Source organism: Bombus pascuorum, chromosome 5 (genome assembly GCF_905332965.1).
Source record: "Bombus pascuorum chromosome 5, iyBomPasc1.1, whole genome shotgun sequence".
In the NCBI taxonomy this organism is placed as follows: Eukaryota; Metazoa; Arthropoda; class Insecta; order Hymenoptera; family Apidae; genus Bombus; species Bombus pascuorum.
Window position 1 is genome coordinate 4,978,064 of NC_083492.1, and position 19,482 is coordinate 4,997,545.

The 19,482-nt window shown below is 39.2% G+C and overlaps 1 protein-coding gene across 7 annotated transcripts in view; it reads left to right on the forward strand.

The window, feature by feature from the left end:
* The window catches only part of LOC132907088 (zinc finger homeobox protein 4), a 399,871-nt gene that overhangs the window by 44,502 nt on the left and 335,887 nt on the right, over positions 1–19,482 (forward strand). For 5 of the 7 annotated variants that reach the window (XR_009658117.1, XM_060959832.1, XM_060959838.1 and 2 more), the window contains exon 1: positions 6,301–8,124. The exons of the other annotated variants lie outside the window; for them this stretch is intronic. The gene's annotated coding sequence lies outside the window, so the exon portion shown is untranslated. Of the gene's footprint in view, positions 1–6,300; positions 8,125–19,482 lie in introns of those variants that run through there. 7 annotated transcript variants of the gene reach the window in all.

Below are 19,482 nucleotides of genomic sequence, written 5' to 3' on the forward strand. Positions count from 1 at the left end.
CAAAATAATTACTCCCGTGATACCTGATGGCGAGCTCGAGCTCGCGAGCGCTCGCTTTAGGTATCTAGGACGCCGCGGATATTTCGAGCAACAAATGTTTCGCGCTTCGACTTTAATTAATCGACCACTTTTGCCTGGCCACGGCCGTCCAATTTATTTAAAATAATTACGCGGTCAGCCATTGCCGTGGCTCGTCTACGGGAATGGTAATAACTCGCGCGATAGCAGACGATGAAACGACGAGTCGTAGGCGAGAATCGCGCATAGCTCACCCGTTCGTGGCTCACTTGTCGCTCGGGGAAATTTCTGACGGTGAACACCGGCGTGTAAACGGCCGCGTAATTTAATCCCGCGCATGCCATCGCGGCTTTGATCTCTCGAAAAATACCGGACCATCCGTGGATCGGAGAGCAATCGATTTTCTTTGGTGTTCTCCGGTGATTCGATCGTCCGAAGGAACGTTTCATTAAGTTCGGTATTTCTAGGTTAAACGAGTCTCAGAAGATCAATTCCATTTTTTTTGTTAATTTCTTAATTTCATTACGTAAGTTGGCAATCGACGTTCCATTCTCAAGAAATGAACGATCTGCTCTCACTTATTTAATAAAGATACATTTTTCAAGCTTTAATTACATACAGTTCTAATCTAATGTAAATAAAAGATATTTAGTACAGACCCGTCTTTTACAACAACGCATCTTTATACAAACATGAAACCTAATCTGTCGAACGCTGTGATCTTTAGTTTAATAGGACAAAATGGATCATACGTAATTAGATAAAATAATATAAAACGGAAAATGTTGTGCATCCATTATTTTCTTATAAAACGAAAGAAACTTCTCGGACGACCTAATAATTTACATATTTTCCATTGTAAAAGCAAATTATTATCGTGTTTACCTCTAGTCGTGTTAATGCCATTTTAATAGCAGCAATTTACAATAGCAGCTAAATTAAGCGATAAAAGATACTGTAGCTGTCCATTGTGAGTAAAAATATTATGTATTGTTTCGAATGTAATAAAGAATCAGATATTTTGATCAAAGGTTAATGCTGATATCGATTTGAAAGTTAATATCAAAGTACAAAAATAGGAAGTAACAAATAAGGTGCAAACGAATAAGAGCAGCGAAGATCTAGTTATAGAAACTTTGATCTACACGGAATATACGCAAATATAACTAATGAAACAGAGCAGCTAGCTATGAGTTTTACGACGTTTATTAAATTTCTATGAATAACTTTCCAGAAGGTTATCTAACAGGCACTCAACTTTGCTTCGATTTACTTTTGAGTAACTACGAATGGTGATAATAAAGCACATTTTAATGTATGAAACTAGCGTAGTCCTCGAAATTTATCGGATCTTTGTAATATCAATAAGTAAAGAGATACCTTGTATTCTCGTTCGAAATACTTTTGTATTTTCTCTAAAAAAAACCTAGAATTGAAATTTACACGGTCAGAAAATTTGTATTCCTTTCTCTTTTATTATGTACATCCACCTTTTTTAACCACAGTCGACTTTTCACTTATAAAATCAATTATATTCAATAATTATACACTTTACTGAAATTATATTATTATTAACTATTTTACCACCTATAATTTTCTCCGTCATACTCCACGTAGAATTTGCATTCTTCCGCACCAAAGAAAAAAAAAGAAAGAAAGAATCTTTTACTCTTCTAGCATTTACATCGTTTACCATTTCAACTCCTCGATCAAAAGTACTCGTGTCCAGCTCTCGAGTTTCGTCCACTCCTCTCCTGCTCACAGGAAATAATTATCAACCGTTATTGCAAGTCTCGTTACAACACATCGGTACGAAAGCGTGCTGGCAGTCGCGCGCGCGCATTAGGTGTCGGGACCTTTCGCCCTGGCGATTATTGTCGATGGTATCGCGTGAAAGGTGTCTTTGCACTCACGGCGTTTTCCACTGACGGAGTCACGTGCTGTAACAGGGAAAGAGAGTGCGGCCGCGGGGCGTCGTCGAAAAAAAGGAAGGGGCTAGTGCGCGCGTGAGTCGTACGCTTCATCTTTAAATAGCAGTTGGACGCCGCGTCGGTAGACGCGGCGAAATCCATTTCCAAGTAGCTTAGGACGTACCGAACGGACCACCCACGGCCCCATCTCATCCCGTCTATCCGTCTTATACGCGGAATCGTCCCGCTGATCTCGCGGTAGAAATTGCAATTGAATTTTCACTCGTGCCAAATTACACTGGCCAAAAGCATCGTTCGTTTGTGGTCCCATGGATCAACGCGTTTCGTGCTTCTTCGTGTCGCGACCAATGTTCGTCGTGTCGGTTGGTTACTTGGAATTTCGATTTCAACTTTCAGAATCTTCCTTTTTAATTTTATTAGAAGAGAGAGAAAGGGAAAGGGAATGTTTTATGTTTTCTCTTTGCGTGTTGTACAGGAGTTCGTAGTCAAGTTATTCAAAAGTTAGTAATCAATTCTATTTTCCGAAATTTTTTTCGTTTTACTGCGAGCTTATGCAATTGGTATTTAATTATTCAGAAAATAGACGAATATTTTTGGGAGTATTTATCATGTTGGTATTCGTGCGACTTAATTAACCAGACGGTTTTAAATCTACCAAGATCAAGAGTTTTCAAAATCTGCAAAGCTTTCTCATTTTCGTGAATCTTCAAATTTAAATCAATTACGTAATTTAATTCACGTTCTGAATATATAAGTCAACCACGATTCTCGATTCGGTCTAAAAAGCCTTCTTAAAGACGTATCTCTGCTCCAGTAACTCGGACTATACGCGGATGCGTCGGGAATCAATAATATTCCCAGGCGTGAATTACGTGAGTACTTTTCAAGGGGAGCGCGGTTATTCTTGACGTCATCGAGACGTTTGTTTAATGAATGCTAGCAGCCTCTCCTCCGCGTTCTCTTCGCTCGGCCAGAAATCGAGGAGACTGCGAGCAGCGATTGCGTGGCGGTCGTGGCAGCCATTATTTACATGAAAAAAAAACAAACTACATGATTTTCGATGCAGCGACGATACTGGTGAAAATACGAGCATCGATCGATGCATCTGTTCAAGGATGTATCGATACTTTCTTGCGCATTGATGCGATTATGTATTATCTTATATTCGAAAAGCGAAGAGTTGTTGACCTAGAACTTGAACTTGCTAGATGAAATCTCGTAAGTGCGTATAAATAAAGCTTTGTTGAATTTTCAGATCTTGTTGATTATATTTGAATATGCATTTGTACTGTTTTATTTTTTGTATTTCCGCTTGTTTTGCAAATTGATATTGCAAATGACATTGATATATTGGAATTACTCGTTAACATGTGTCTTCGTCATGGTGTTAGTCTAGTAATAATAATTTATTCGATATGTATAAATTATTCTCATTGTATATGGATAATAAGATTAACAGGAAAGTTTTTATCATTTTTTGCTACCAATCTATTGCTATAAATTGTAGTGTTTATTATAAAAACACAATTATACCTACTACTTAACATAAGAAAGTAATCACATTATTCAGCATAAAAAACTGATGTCGCACTGCTGTTTAATCGAATCTTAACAGTAATTGTTTGCGTTATTCTTAAATTCATATTTTACTCTTATTCTTAGACAAAATTATTTCCTATAACTCGTTTTGATCGAATTGCATTTCATTGTTATATTCCTATCCTACCTTTCCTTCCATGCATACCTGTTCTTTTAAAAATATTTAGAATTGCAAATCTTTAAACCGAAGTCGTTGAAGCAGTCATAGATTTATTAACGATTCAGTAATAATTATCGGATCGTTAATTGAGATACGTACGATCATTGGAAAACTTATAAGATGCAGGAAGCATCGATGTCGATTGTTGAACAGACATAGAGATTTTTGATGATTTCGTGATTCCTTTTGACGTCATCGGAAAGTTTGTTTAATTAACAATTACCAGCCTTCGCGCAGGCTGTCATTGATCGTAAGACCATGATTTGATCGCAAGGAAAAATAAAACAAGAAAGGATCATAACGCTGCCGTGTCGCAACGGTGGCAATAAAAACTCTTCGGAATTTGTGTCAATGAACTGCTTTAATACCTGTGCGAACTTTAAATTAAGGAGTATGGCAACATGGCGTAATGTAACAGACTGAAAATTATCCAATATTACGTGGAAAATGCAAATTAAAAAATTTAATGTTTTAGGTTGTCGAGTATACTATTAACTTGGCTTTCTCGGTATTAATTTCCTTGTAATTTTTATTTCTCGGAATTTCAGGTTTTTAAAGAGTGTGTCATGAATGCAAAGTTTCAAGCATAAGAGCTATCGATGTAGTGTTAGACTGATATCAGTAGAAATATAGCGGATACGAGTTTCACTTAGTAACACATATACTACATAAAACATTTTTGGAACACATTACATTTTATTCAAATTCATTTATAATTAAAAAAGGCGAAATTTTTATCCGAGAATTAGATTTCCACTCGCTTGAAAGCTCTACCAATTTTCAATTATCAATTTGGTTTTCTACATGTCTGTATCTTTTACAATTTCCTCGTGAATTCTTCGAGCATATAACAATTTCTGATTCTTCGTCTTTGCAAAATAGTTACATCTGGTTGACATTGATTTTTACGTTTCTAAAATACGCGCAATCAAAAATAAACCTAAAGCGATTTCATTTTGTAAGTGGACGATCAGAAAAACGAGAAACTAGCTAAAACAAACAGCGATGGTTCTGAAAAATCAACCAAACGGACATAATTCGACGTGGATTACAACAGTTTGATCGACAAATCGCGATAAATCGATCAAACTACGAGTTCGTGGGAAAGATCGAGTGATCAGTAATCGCTGCTAATGGCATCGAGCGATTTTCGATGATCCACCGATGCTTTCTGATGTCATCGAGATGTTTGTTTAATGAACGCTACCGAGCTTTGCTGCCCCAACCAGTATAAATATAGAGATCACACTGTGCACCATGCGGACACGAAGGTTTACCGTCTGAAAACGGAGGACAACCTGTCTGCGTTTAATGTGACGTAACGTTTTATAAGCTGTTAAAATTCCCCCCTACTTGCTAATGAATCTACGCAGTATCATGTCACTTGTGACTATGAAATCTGTGTTTCTCGTTTTTGAATTTTTAACAGTGGAACCGCTTTTGCCTGTTTTCACAGTTTCATTGCTGTTTTTAATGCTAAGACATCGATAGCTGTTCCCGTATATCAGTAACATTTTATGTTTTTCTTAAAATTTTGTTTCGTTGTATCTATATTTCTTGCGTAGCGGTTATATGTCAAACACATTTTATTTATACATTTTATTGAAACAAATTCTTTTTGCGATTATTCGTAAATTAATATTAGTCGAACAGTCGTGGATGGAGCAACGCGATTAAATAATTCACGAACGAAAGACGTTAATTATCCAAATCGTAACTATTAAGGGATTTTACAAAATTATATTCACTTTCAGGACACCATGATTCAAATAGAAATCACACATCAAAATCCTACCTCTTCACCTGCCGTCAAACGTTCATTCTCGGAACATTTGAAGTCTGAAACCAGAATCGCGTTCGAAGAGCGACCAATTAATCGAAGTAAATCCGTCGACGGAAAGTTGGTCTGGTTGCGCGCAGTTCGTTCTAAAAATACGCGGCAAAGGATTAGCAGAAAAGTTTCCAATTAAGCGATCACCGGATGTTGAGCGCGACCGACGCGCGCGCGTTTCTCAAATCTACCGTATACCTACTATCCGACGCGTGTGCAGCGACGGCAGTAGAAACAGACCTTCGAACCGGACCACGTTCCTGCAACTAAGCGGCAAGTAGAAAGAGTTAGACCGTACGTACAATGAAAAACCAGTGACGTAGCGAACGATCGAGGGATCGATCGATAACTTGCGATGGCGTTTCCCAGCCGCGACGATTGATTTTCGATGGTCCCGCGATACTTCCTGACGTCATCGAGGCGTTTGTTTAATGAGCGGCTACCAGCCTCTCCCCACGTCGTCCCTACTCGAACAGAAATCGCGGCCAGAGGAAGACAGAGCTAGCGGAGTTTGTGGAGGGGGCGTAGGGAGAGTGAGAAAGAAAGAGAGGAAGGGGAGAGAGGTAGTATCGTGTCGGACGCTGGACGAGGCGCACGCTCGATGCGAAGCAGCGCGTGCTTTCACGCGCGGAAAGCAGGAAGCGGTGTGTGTACCAGGACACGACACGGTTGGTCCTGGATCCGGTGGTGTCCACGCGGTCCTGCCGGCTTTCGAGGTATCGTCGCGTCGACAGGACTGGACAGCCGTGGATCGTGCATGGCCCCGCGGACCAGGAAACAACGCTGCTGATAGTAGTCGTCTACAGAAAGGAACGAACACGTCCGAAAAGTAGTCACGGACCGTACATCGTCGACCACGCGGCACACGTGAGCGGAACGAAGACGAACCGCTACCGAGCGCGACCGAACGCCAACGAGTCGCCACGATCGTCTCTCTCGGGGTATCCTGGCTCACCGCTGATTGGCCGAAACCTCGAGGAAGTGGTCACCGTCGACGAGGGCTCGGACCACATCGCCACGTGAGTTCAGCGCCGTATCGCGAACCAGGATATCGCGCGCGCCTTTTCACCCGATCCTGCAGCTGCATTTTGCCGAGCACCCACCAACGTCAGCTTTCCGAGCTCAGACAACAGGATCGCTTCGAACGATCTTCGAGTCAACTTTGCCGCGGTGTTCTCGAATCGACATCGCGGACGACGATTACCTACGGAATTGTTTCTCCTTGTAACATCGCGAATCGGTGGTCTTCGCTGACCACGATCGGGAGTATCGCACGTTTATGAAAATTAAACGACGATGTTGTCCCGGTCGATCGGACGGTGTTCAAACGAAACTCGTAAAAATCGAGTGACAAGTGAATAGAACGAGACACTGGATCGTTTCGAATGCACTGGCTGTAGAACAGGCGTACGACGAGATCCTTAAAAACCGGAACGTCAACCATAATACCAGGTCTGCTCGGCCCTGAACCGGAATCGATCTACGTCATCGTAGTCATCACGTGGTGATCCTGACCTAGGCCAATGTCTTTACCCCATATGACGTTGCGCCTTTCAGTCGGTGTCATCTAGACACGCAGATGCTACTTCCCTTCTAAATATAAAAGCATGCTCGACTCGTGGGCGAAAGTATTCGACCATGGAAACGACGAATAATCCGCGGAGCCGCGTTGACGAACGGCAAGGATCATCGGACCAGTCTCGAATTCGATTTTTCTCGCGAAGTTGAATCTTACGCGTCGAATTTAACGTCGTAGTTCGCGACGTACTGTCTTCTATCGACACAAAGGAGAAAGTTGGTGTCTTCGAGTGTTATAAATAGAAGTGAACAGTGAATAAAACTTGCCGGTCAAGGAAAATCTCTTTTCTCTCGAATTTCTGGCCGTTGATCGCCGAAGATTTCTGCAGCGAAACTATCGTTCCCAAATTTGAACGTGATCCACGGAGTTCGATGACTTTGCGTACAAAAAGTGTATACTATTGTTTCGCTCGTTCCTTTATTATCGTCATTTTTACATTTTTTCGAAACATATATATGGTAAATGTTATGTAACGAACACGCGGTGAAACTCGTAGATTAATTCCGTGATTGTTTACGGTTTAACGGTAACGATATAAGTAAGAAAAAGTTGTTTATCGGTCGACGAGAACTACGTAATTCACCGAGAGTCGATGATAGAGATCCTTTTCTTTCTACTTTAGATGCCTCGCGCGTCTAGTGTGTTTAATGACAGTTGTATCTGGTAACGGTACGTGTTTATATTAGTCGTGTCGAGGAAGAGATCAACGAACTAAATGGTGCGTCGTGAACGAGTCGAAGGGTAAACTCGAAAGGAATTACATCGCACAAGGTACACCTCGGATAGGTTAATCGAGAGATTGTCAACGATGATTTACACCGGCTGAGGACGGGTGATTAGGTGATTCAGCCTGGGGAATCAACAAAAAAGTTACAATCTCGTGCATATTCCAGAAGACTAATCACAGACCTATCGACCCACCTTCGTTCAACAGGAAATTGTTCTTTCTGATATTAACAAAATTTCTACCTTCCACTCGGAAACGAAGATCTTCCTCTTTGGCCTGGTAAGTAACGTTTTATATTTTGAGAATATCTTATTGGCAAATACGTTATTATGGTAGAATTGCTTCGTTACTTATCTTTGCGTAAATCAAACATTTATATTTACCGTAATTTATTTAATTACTATCTGATCTTCGTTCTCGAATTAAATATACTAACTTATTATCTTTCGTAAATTAGTAACTCACGAGTTTTACATTACCTTCGAAAGAAAAACTCATAAATAACACTCGGAGAAATCTATTAGACCACGCGAACTGTTATAAGATATGACTGTAATAAAGAAATCGATAGTTTCAAACGGAGATTATAAACACGTTTTTTCTCGGTTCTTAATGCACGAAACAAGATGACTACCGAGTGCATGTAATTGGAGGGGGAGGTGGAAGAGCAATGGTACGCATGCACTCCCCTCCATGGCATTCTGCAGAGCATAAAATTCAGGATCGCGAATGCTTTAGTGCCATCAATCAACAGTGCCACACGATCTATACAATTACTCCCTTTTTAATATAAGCCATTTTCCTGGAAAAATTGTTCAACAATCTTAACTGCCTCGTCACACGAAACATCACAACGGTTACGTACGAAAAACACCTGAGAAATCAAAAACATTGCTACTCGCAACGCTGATTCTAAAAACACCGCCATTTTTGCAACTAAACAAACCGATACTGGTTTAACAAATACAAATATTTCCCTAGACACTTACAAACAAACCAATACTAGTTTCGCAAATACTAACACACCTTGAGACACGAAAATAGCAAAGTTTGCCTTTCATAAAGACAAACTTTAGTTCTTTATCTACCTACATAGGATATCGATTTACATCGCGCGAAGAAACCTTCAAACCTTCGACATCATTTTCTCAACGCGATACACGTATCGACGATCCGTAGAATTTCCAATATCCGCGCGCGATACGAAAACACTATCACGCCAAGTCTGAATGAATAGATCCCAAGTACACCGGCGTTTAGTTGGCGAAACATCAAGCGTCCGCTTGCCAGAAATTTGCTTGGTACACTAAGCATCGTAAAGACCGGCTAACGTAATTCCCGCATCGTTGTAAAAATAAACAACCATCGAGATAACCGTCGCTACGTCCTCGCGGAGATTCTTCGCGCAGCACGAACACGACGACGACGACAACGACGACGACGACGACGACGACGACGACGATGACGATGACGATGTCGAAGAGGAGAAGAAGCGATGGCGGCAACCGCCTCCGAAATGCCCGCCGACACGAAGCTCTAATCTCGCTTCGCTCCGTAAACGACCGAGCTAATGACAGACAGGAAACGACGTTTAATTAAAGTACGCACTTCCGGTAGGAACGTTTTCACGAGACCGCGTCGCTGACCACCGCCGCGCTCCAACTAGCCGTTGCGTAATTCCGAACCGGAGATAAAGGAACGAATTATCGCGCCGTGATGTTCCCACGTTTTCCTCCATGTTCGATTCGCAGCAGTTTTGTGCGGTGTATTTCAGAATGTCGAAAGGAATATAGGGTGTACGAAGGGTAGGTTGGCGGGGAGGCAGTTGATACGAAATTAATATACACCGGCGATGCGAGTCGTGGTAGCCCAGCTCGAAAATTTGATGCCAATTACGTTTGATGGCACTTTAATGAGGTTGCTCAGGAATGCGATGTTTCCTTGGCGCGATAAGCTCGTTCAGTGGTCACTTCGTTTTGGTTTTTTGGGTGGCTTGGCCGCTCGGTTGTTTCGTTGAAGGAAGTAGGAGTTAATTGAAGAACCGAAGTTTCGCTGGGCTAAGTTCGTGTACTCGAGCAACTTGCAGTTTCAATTTTCTGCAGATTTATTTGCTTTTTAAACCTAATATATCTTTAATGTCATGTATAAAAGACGAGGATCCATTTTGGAAATTCATCTTCGAAAAGGAATCGTTATTTGAAAAAGTTGCGTTATTTATTTCTTAACGCATAACAAATTGTTGATAGAAATATTGCGTGTGTTAGAAGTATTATTTGAATTTTGTATAATTATATAAAGTATCTTTTACGATATAATTTTACTGGTCTTAATACAAATAACGATCGATATAATAGGATATTAACCTGTTCTACGCATTATGCTCGTTCCTCTCTAAAATTCCACCCTCATCACGCACTGACCAACCCTAAGGATAGTTACCCCTGCACATGTTCGAACGTATACACTTGTAGTCGTCATTCAGCCACTCTGACGCACGCACGCATTCTTTGTGTTTCTGTTTCTGTTTCTACCCAGATATTTTAGCAGCACTCCCCAGGAACATTTTTCTTCTGATGTCAGATCTTTTTATACGTTCTCCTTTCAATCTATATAACGTTAATAAACACAATGTATTTATTACTACATTTGCAATGTACTCAATATTCATACATATCGTATACATCGTTGCATCTCGAAATTTCTAAATGTATAAACATTCTGCATCTATTAATAATCATCATAGTCATCTTCCTGTTCAATCATGAATATATTAACTGTAATTAACACTGATTTTCTTTACTTTCGCCATCTTTATATACTTTAGACGCTTTATATACATGTCACATTCGCCTTTTCATTTTGGTCAAAGGAAACGCGCTACAAAGTATAGACAAGCAATTCACGATCGACAAAGTCATGTTCGTACAATGATTGTTACAAGAAACGTGACCCGAGGAGCGAGTAAAAAGCAAGTGCCGAAAGTGATGGCGCGAAGAGAGAAAGCGATTCTATGGATTATAATGAGCGCGGACGGTCTGTTGCTGGGTGTAAATGATTTTATTGCTAAACGTTATAACTGGGAATAACGTCCAAGCGATTATTTCATCGGTATCGGCGTTTGGTTTTTATGCGCGATCGATTTCTGTGGGAAAGGCAACGCCGTTTTCGGCGCGCGGAAACGTTTTCATTGTGGATCGTTACAATGTGCCTGATCGCTGCGAACCGTTGCACAATTAACGATCGATATAACAATCGCAGAGGAACTGGTTAGAGAAAACCATTCGTTTTTGTCCTTAAAAACTCGTTGCCACGTTTCCACGTTGCGATGGAACGATCGGAGACCGATTCGTGTTCCAACTTCGATCGATTCGGTTTTTCCACTTTCACTTTAATTTGCGTGAAAGTAACGATTGTGTCCGTTCGGCAGTCGTTAATTTTGACGTATTGAGTATTACCGAGCATCGAAGAGTGGCCAAATATATGTTGCTGAATGTTATTTGGAAATGTTTAATACAATAACGTGTAACATACAGTTTCATTAAAAATATAGGAAATGGAAATCTCTAGTGGTAACAATTTTCCTCTTTCTTCTTTATTAAACGAAATAACTTTCGTATGACAAATATCTTCACGTATTTAGGAAACGTGTCTTAGAATCTTTGTATACCGCTAAATATTCGATCAAAATTTTAATTGCGAAATATCCCATGAGAAGAAAGAAAAAAATACAACTTTTTTCCTATATTGCTCGAAATATCCAAGATACAGAACGTTCATGATACATCCTAAAAGTATATAAAAATGTTTAAAATAGAACTGTTATTTTATTACTCTACACAGTCGTGCAATATTCCCTTGTACTTTCCATATTGTCAAGAAAGTTTCCGCAAGCTCCACCTTACCTCATCGTAAAACAACAAAGAAAGATAGATAGATAGATAGATAGAGAGGAGGAGGAGGAGAGAGAGAGAGAGAGGAAAAAAAATGGATGATGCGGTGGAAAAAATGTCCGAGTCAGTGGCAGTGCATCCGGTAGTTCTTGTCAAACAGCTGTCGAACGCGCGGAAAAAGCGCGACGCCGCAACTGTTCGCGTTCACGTTTTTCCGCGGCTGTGGAGCCGCGGTAAATTTCGAACTTGTTGGCAACAAGTGTTTCCCTCCGTGTTACACGATTGCACGGCTTAAGTTTCAGTCGCGGACGTACCAAATTTCCGCAACACCTGTTGCGAAACATTTCGAATTTGCCAGCCAGACCGAACTTTCCTGCATCTCTCACACTCTCTGTCTCTTTGGCTTGCCTGCCGGTGGTGGTGGTGCTTCGAGTCGAGGCTCGGCTTAATTTCAGAGGATGATTATTATTATTATTCCTCTTCAGCATCGTTCTGGGTGCCTGGTCGCCTCTATTTTTAAATATTATTGCCAGGCCCCCCACCCACCATCGAAGCTTCTTCTTGTTCTCGAATTCCAGAGTCTGCTCTATCTTCTGCCCCGCATTATTCACCGGTCATTTATTTTTTACCGGCGTTAATCGTTCGTTATTCGCCGGCTCCTCGCGACACGTCCGACACGGATAGACGACTTTTTATTGAACGATATTTATGCACGCTATAAATTTCGATGTTGCCCACATTTTCGCACACGAATCCTCCGACGAGTCTGTTTTCCTTCGACTGTCGTTAATCGAAAGCCGTAGCGGAGTATACGGGTTCCCAGTTTTTAACAATTTTGAAATATTTATGGGCGTGTGAAGATTATTTATGCGAGTCGAATGCCTTATCTTTTTCCTTCGTGTAGATCTTATTTCGTGTATACATGTTTTCTATATAAATTACATCTTTTTTCTATATAAGATAATGTCAGTGAAAGAGAAGAAGTTATTAATTTGATAGAAATTGAGATTTGTCAAGCGGACAAGAACTGAGTTGTTAGGTCAAACGCAGAAATTAGATTCGTTAGAATACAGAATGTATAAGTTCTAAAGCGATATAAATAAACAATGATTCTAATTATGCGAAACTACTATTGATGAGCTATTCAATTTCCTTTTTCAAGAAATGATAGTTACATAAATAACGACTAATATACCATCATTGTTAATTACATGTTGTATTAGTCATACTAGACAGACAATAAACGGACTGAATTTACTGTGACTGAAACGTAGAAAATGTTAAAAGCAAACGAAAATGCTTAACGAAATATACAAGCACATCGAAGCACAAAAAGATTCAAATCGAGGAACTAGCGTTTGAAAATGTGGAAATGAGTTATACGAGAATTCCTTTGATCTTTGATACCCTGCCACTTAAAATCGCTTTGAAATTTCCGATATTACCGATTCACGAGAGCCTACAAATACTTCGACTCTTCGATTAATTAATTATAGTAAGCCTGGATTAAAAGTATACTTTACAAAAATCGTTTCCAATTTAACAGAACGTTAAAATGAAAAATACGATGCCTGTTTCACCGTACGATTTTCATACTCCACTTTCCTGACGATCTATTAATTTCCATTTGATATATCACGCCGTCGCGTTTCATCAGCGCTTCGGCAACGTATCCGTCCTTCGACCGCGGCAAATGACGCAGATCATGACTAACGAAGCGTCTTGTTCACGATATGCCGTAATCGTCTCCTCGTCAATTAACACCGTGCCGAACGCGTAGCGTTCATTACGCCACCTATAAATTATGCACACATATAAAAGAGTAGGAAATACCGCGGTCGACCAACGTGTGACTAATTCTTTCTTTGGAATCCAAAAGCGTGTCATCCTCGTGCCTCGACCTCGCTCCACAATTCGCGCCAATCGTTCGCAAATTTCGTTTTCACCGCTAGCTATTTTCAAAGTTTCTTCTTCTCATCTCTTCGTCCTACATTTTTCCGTTTCTGTTAAGTTAGAACGATTTTTAAACGAAGAAGTTCGAAAAAGGACGAGATGTTGCAATTTTCGCGTGGAAAAACCACGTTGGAATATTTAATTACCCGCGCGAGAGGTATTCTGAATCGATAAGAGGTTTCAAATGATTGAATAAATGAATATTCAAAGAAATCGTTGCCTCACGAAACGCGGAACGATGGAATGAGATTTAGAGGAATTTTAATACCTGCGTAATCGATAGTAGCTGGTCCAAAAAAGAGCTGTAGCAAAAAGAGAGAAAAGAATAAGTTATCAAAGATGCGAATTGAGTAGAAACATCGGTGCTACGACCGTGGCTGATTCATTACTAAAAAATCTTTGAATCGTTAAGTACCATGCATACGAATTGCCGATAAGAATATTATTAATTTCACACCACGCGGAATACGAAATTAAAGGTAGAGATAAATTAAGAGCTTTGCATTTTGGAAAGATTCTCGAGCCACCGAAAACATTTACAGAGATACTTTGATTAATCAATTAATAAAAACAGAAGTAGCTAGGTTTTTCGTTTAAATTTACGATCAGACTCTGATAAAATTGATTGAGAAAGCATAGAAATTCAAATTTTCATATTTAGATACATTCGAATCCATTTTATTTTAAGTAGCTCGAAGATAGAAATATTTGCCAATTTCAGTTCCCAATTTATTCCTTCATTTAGGGATATCGACTTCCGGATTATTTTCTGTTCGTTCTGCTCCTTCCTAAAAATATAGCGTGTCGAATGTAATTCAGTAGACTGTATTTAAATAAGTAAGTTAAATAAGCGATATTTCAATATGCGATATATATTTCGGAACCATAAGCCACAAAGTCATTGAACTTCAATAACACATTCAAGTCCAAGTTCAATTCAAATATTCGTGATTTAGGAACGAATCCCACGCATCAGATTCTACCAAGTAAAATATAGCGAAGCGTTCGTATCTCTTTTAAAATTTATCTTAAAAAATATAAAAAATTCAAGTTAATAGCGTTCCAGCTAAGATAAAAACCACACAATCAGTACGGGTTTTCCTTGAAATCAAGTTCGATATGTAAATGTATGCTAAAAATCAGCTTTAATCTCTTAATGCAATGTTTTAATATAACTTTTATATACATTTTCAGTTACGTTCCAAATTTTACCAATACAATCACGATACTCGTCTTTCGCTACAGCTCTGATGAAATTCCAAAATTTAGAGTTTCGTATAATGCATATAACGTATTCGTAAAAATTCTCCATGGTAAGTGTTCGAATACTAATTTTTTAATCAACGACACTTAGATTTCTTAATTACGAGAAAGAGCCGAAAAGAGACAATGAAAAATGGCACAAAGCTTTGAAAATTTGAATTTAATTGTATCCAGCTGGAGAAGAAAAGTTACGGTTGAATATCATCGAGCGGCAGGAGCAGGAACAGTTTCACTATCGACACACAGGATACAGTCGCATACTCGAAATAGTTGCGCGACAAGCGAGCAACGTTGTTCGTCGTCGATATTTCTGTGATAAAGGTGGTGCGTGGCCTGCCACGGAGTTGCCAGTGTATTTCTGTTCCTTTCACAATAATTGGCTCGTAGCGGCACTTTCGTACGGTAATTATCGCGCCAGTAAAGTCACGCACTTTTAATTCACGTGGTTGCGCGGTTGGCGAGTGGATCGATCGACCAGGAATCGTGGGCGAGGATTTTACCAGCGATATCATCGATACCTTTAATTTAGCCTCTCGTCCAGTCAGTTGTCCTTCGACTAAATGTATTCTAACAATAAGTAGCTCATCGAACGACCATTAAAGCTCGTCTTGTTTAACTCGCCGACGAAACGTTATACTCTAAGTTACAATATGTGAAATTCTCGGTTTCGTACCAATTTTCTAAACCTTTCTTTTCAACAACCATGTTTCTTTTCGCGGATAATTTTATAAGACCTTTAAACAGTGAATTTTTTTCTTCTACGTTTAATTACGTTTGTTACACCTTTTCTGTGCGTGACCGTATTTTTCTTAGGATTCAGTGAAATATGAGACGTTAAGTGTCGTTACTTGTGCCTTCTTATTAAACGTATTAGGCATATCAAATAGCATTAAACACGTTAGATGTAATCTTCAGTATCTTCTTTCTACATCGCTCTTTTGTTTCGACGAACGTGTAACCAAGCTTGTAAGGAAATTTCTGTTTAATTCGAAGTTTATGTTTTATCCGAAAGAAACTTCAGACGTTATAATACAACACGTATCAATCGTCATCTTCAGCTTTATTAACAACTTCCCCTTAACGATCAACTAATCTCGATGTTACTATCATTGAGCGCGCGTTACGCTCAAACCGAGGATAATTCGAATCAGCAGAAGCAAAAAACCTCGCGCCTCGTCCTAACTAGCCGTCGAATGCAGATTTTAAAGCGAATCGGCTCGATAGATTAGCTAAAGCCGTTTCCTCTATACGCGGCCAATTTATTTGCGTTACAAGCGTATCGCTTATTCCGCGTAAGCACTCTCGAGGCTTCTGGCCTCGGAAGAAAATTTTGTTCTAACGCAATTTACTGGAATCGTTACGCTAAAAGACCAACCGACCAGCTACGATCCCCAGCTTCCGTGATTAATACTTTTCTCTTTTTCCTCGGTTTTGATTTTCTTTGTTTTCCTCCGTTTCCTTTTGCCTCGATCATTTAAACGAGTTTATGATGAGCCACTTTGAGGTTCGTGCCAGAATCAAATGAGGTTGCCTGGATATTGGAAGCGAGGCAGCCCGTGCAGTGGATATATAGAACGTGCAAGCGGAAAAGGAATAGTTTACGAGCTATAACGAACGACGCTGGAACGTTGTGTCGAAGGTTTTTGCCGGACGCATTTGATTATTGGCTAATGAAGTAGCAGCGATAATTGCAGTGACGTTTTTACTTCGCGCCCGCTTCGATTTTATTCGTTTATCCACAGCGTACCGATATTAGTAAGCTTGCACGTGCAAACAAAATAGGAATACATAACGCTTGCTCAATATCTAGGAGCCAATAAAACGGATGGCGAGAAGTTATGCGTTCGCGAAACATTGTAATTCCGCGGGGCATGTTATTATTGTGCGCTACTATTTTCAGCAGCGCGACTACCATACGCCGAAGCAAATCTATGCCGCAATGAACGCCGTTAACTACGTTTTCCTCACCCACGCTATATGCACTCCGTGAACTTTTCACGTTTGATGGGGTTTCTTTTGTGCTTTCTTTGACATTTGATTAAAGTGTTGCTAAAGGTCATTTTTAAACGAAGACTATGTCATTAAGAACGAGGCAACGAAATAACGCGTAGAAGTTGGATGAATGCAACGTTATTAAAAATATGTAGAGTTAGTAAGTTATCGTACCGTTTTGTCAAGATACAAAATGTTGGTACCAGAATAATAGATACATTACAGAAACCCATTGTATAAATTGGAGGTAGAAAATGAGATTCTATAATATGAAAAGAAAATAGTTTATTACAGTGCTCGAAGATATTTCGATTTCTTCGAACTTTATAAAATTGTAGGATCTGGATAGAACGAGAGATAGTAACGAAAAAAATTGCAAATGATTTGAAAAGAAAATAGTTTATTATAGCGATCAAAGATACTACAATTTCTTTAAACTTTGTAAAATTGTACAAGCTAAGTGGTAGAAGAAACAATAAAACGATAAAAACGTTGAAATTTTCGGAATTTCTTTTCATAATTACAATAGAAATGAATTCAATTCAAAGGTATAATATAGCGAGATAAAAGAGTAATTTATACAATGTGTGACGTCAATTCCACCAAAATAATTAATTCTCTAGAATGGACTTTAGATTAATGAGTTATTCATTACTGTCGTTAGAAAATCAAAGTAATAGAACATTTTTGTAATCACATTGCATGTGATAGGATGCACAGAAAACTACATTCTAAAGGGTATGCCTATGATCTTACACCTTTTCTAACAGTTCGTGAAATACTTAATGTATTCTCGGTTTAGATTACACGTGGACATTTTTTCGATATCTGCTAACGATAATAAAACTATAACCCGAAGGAATTCGCACGGTTACATTTTGGGATTTCGTTACGTATCTATTCGTTTTCCGTTACTTAAAGGTAGAAAACATACTAAAGAAACGTCTTTCGTTTCTTACGGATCGGTCTTCTATTAATAACCGGTCTTTTATTAACGAAATAATCACTGTGATTTTCTGACTACAAGATGAGATAGCATGATTCGTGAATTTTCTGACATATCAACTTTTTGCTCCTTAAACCTCCCACAGTACTATCTCGTACATAATATCGCTAGTCCACCTTTCTTCCTACAGAATTTTACTACATTTTCTTTAAACCTGTTTTCTATCAACACTCGAAGTACAACCTGCTATTAGTCACAAAATATTATCTATTTCTAGTATACGTATACAGTAACTACTACTTTGATATTCATTTCGTTAATGAAGCGATTCATGATAAATCTACTAGCATATTTCAGATCTTTTCTGTAGTATCTACCTCTCTTATCTTGTATCCTGCACATGCTTGTTTAGCATATTAACGGTACGCCAAATTAATCTTTGTCACAAAATCTCTATTTTATCGATGTACATTCTGCTCGAACACTCGATCCAATTACACTTCACGTAAATTGATAATGCCATTATTATCGTATAAGATTTTACATATCTCCATTTCGCTTAATTGTTTCTTTGAATTTTCTGATTTCTTTAATTCTTTTGTAGATCCTTCCAATTCAAATGGTAAATACGAAATCTTCGTTTTTCGTTTGTCAACAAAACTGCTAGTCATCCCAGTGAAAGCCCATTGCTAAAAATTCACCGAGCTATCCTAGAAAAGGATATACACATCGTGCCAACATGTGGGCGGCGTGAGAACTTGCACTGCACGCTTACATTTCCCTCTTTCCAGTTTTATTTTTATCTTATATACATAGATAGGATCTATCAAACGTGGACTCGAATTCTCTACAAAATTCAACACATAGATAACCGTACACGTATCTATCGTCGTTTTAGAAGAACACTTGACGACACTGTAAAAGTAATAATCTTTCACCAGACAAAACAAAACAATTTTAGTAATTAGGTAATAAAGTACCAATGGTAAACAACCAAATAGATATACGGATGTTTTACGAACTCAACAGAAGAAAATGACACCGAACTTGAGATTTGTCTCATTTTGAGGTTCTTGATATTATAACGTATACTTGAATATTTTTCCATATTACCATTTATCGTACATATAAATTTTCCATAAACGTATCAACACTCGCAATGTCTGCTAATCAAAAAATAAAAAAAAGATACGTTGGAATTGAAGCAACTGTTGCGATACTCCAGCAACCTTCGTCGGAAGCGTAAAACTTTTCTCACAGCAGCATTAACCACGTTGCCCGAAATATTTCAATTTTTCTGCATATTGCCATTGTTCCTCCCCTAGAAGAGGATATTACTTCCCACGATCTCTTCCTTTATCTTTCACGAATCTCACCGATTCCCGGCGAAAAACCGCAGGTAGATAGAGGGAAGCGGTGAAAACGACGTCGACCGGATGAATTGTTGGTCAGTTCACGCGGTACGTACCGTCCGTCAACGTCCGTATACGAACGAACTCGCGTCGCGTCCTTCGTCGGTCCGAACGAGCCAGAGAACGGCTAATTACTGGGCCGCGCATAATTGCCGCAAATTAAGGAATTTAAGCCGGGAAC